At 41.0% G+C, this 1650-nt stretch overlaps 1 non-coding gene across 1 annotated transcript; it reads left to right on the top strand.

Moving 5' to 3' along the window:
- Positions 1-323: 323 nt before the first annotated feature.
- On the top strand, positions 324-487 carry LOC141571436 (U1 spliceosomal RNA). Its single transcript, XR_012496179.2, has one exon. It is a non-coding gene; the product is annotated as a U1 spliceosomal RNA (small nuclear RNA).
- Positions 488-1650: the final 1163 nt, after the last annotated feature.

Raw genomic sequence — 1650 nt, 5'->3', positions numbered from 1 at the left:
GGATATGCTGGCAGCCAGGAGAGAAAGGGAGTTTGACGTGCTTGAGAAACAAATGTTAACCTTGTTGGAATTTTCCGTCCTTTATTTAACTATTTCTCTTTTTGCTGGTATACAAATTATGCCATGAACCATGAACATCTCTGTATTTAACTCTGGCTTTATTTCTAAGTATATCCTTAAAAGGAGCCCAGAAATAAAGAGAACTGACTCTGGGTGGTGAACACAGATTTATAGATGATGTAATACAGAATTGTACACCTGAAACCTATGTAACTTTATTAACAATTGTCACCCCAATAAGCTTCAATTAAAAAGAAAAAAGGATACTTACCTGGCAGGGGAGATACCATGATCACCAAGGTGGTTTTCCCAGGGCGAGGCTTATCCATTGCACTCCGGATGTGCTGACCCCTGCGATTTCCCCAAATGTGGGAAACTCAACTGCATAATTTGTGGTAGTGGGGGACTGCGTTCGCGCTCTCCCCTGTAAAAAAAAAAAAAAAAGAAAAAGAAAAAAAAAAAAAGAAAAAGAAAAAAGGAGCCCTAAATAAAGACTTGCTCAGTCAAATGGAAGAAATGCTGCTAAGGCCAATGCATATTTTCATACTGCTTTCTAAAAATTGTACAAGTTTACCACGTACAATGTGAACATAGCAGTCCATCAGAACCTCACTTGTGTTAAGTCTTAAATATTTCTGAAGTTTTATTCATTAGATAGGCAAAATGACGTCGCATTATTTTTGTGAAATGTCGTGGGAATATTCTTTTTTCCCCACACTTAGTGGAATCTATGGCTCTTTTGAGCATTCTTTCAGTACTTCTAAGACTAGAAACCCTAAGAGATTGAATCACATTCATATATATTTCTTTGCTTTTAAATAATGGTGGGGTGGTGTTACCACAGACTCAAAGGGGTCCGCTTGCCTACGCACATCCAAGCCTAAAGAGAACGTGAGCAGGAGTTTGTAGCCAAGAAAGTAAAGGGAGTTTATTTAGGGAGTTGGCGCCAAGTCCTGATACAGGTGAGCCTGGGCTCTCAGAAACCTGGCTCCTGATGGCCTCTAGCAGCTAGGTTATAGAAGGGGAAAATCATTAATCAGGGTTACTGTGGGAACTGGGGTTGGGGGCTTTACTGATTGGTCGGGGCTAAAGCAGGGAGCAATTGACCAGGGCTTCAGGTCCTGGTGTGGGTCATAGCATTGTTCCATCCGGCTTCCAGGGGATGCTGTCTGTGGGACTGTTCCGCTCTCATGAGTCCAGAGCTGAAATGTAACTGAGGCCAAGGTGTTAGCTTTGTTTTATTAAAACCTTACTCATTGTTTAAGGTTTAGTTATTATATCCTAGTCATGGTTGATAGACCTGAAGCTTTATTCTTAAGCGAGTTTGAGGCTGACCAGAACCCAGTGTCCTAGGGCTTAATGATTAAAAGGAGCAGACATATAGTATAAGCACAGGTAGGAGGGTCTGGGGAAAGAATGCAAGTGAGTCATAGTTCTGTCAGGATAAACAAAGCTGGTGTGGATTAAAGCAGAATGGATGCTGAAGAAATGAAGCCATGTTTTCTTTCTGATTTGAACTTTTCTCTTAGTGAAAATTGCTCCCAGTGTACTGTTTGGGTTCCTGGTCATTTTCTCTCCTGTGTTTTTGTT

The sequence above is a fragment of the Rhinolophus sinicus genome, chromosome 16, assembly GCF_057876585.1.
Source record: "Rhinolophus sinicus isolate RSI-liver-muscle chromosome 16, RSI-T2T, whole genome shotgun sequence".
Lineage (NCBI taxonomy): Eukaryota > Metazoa > Chordata > Mammalia > Chiroptera > Rhinolophidae > Rhinolophus > Rhinolophus sinicus.
Note: the sequence above shows the minus strand (reverse complement) of the source record. Positions and strands in the feature narration are given on the sequence as shown.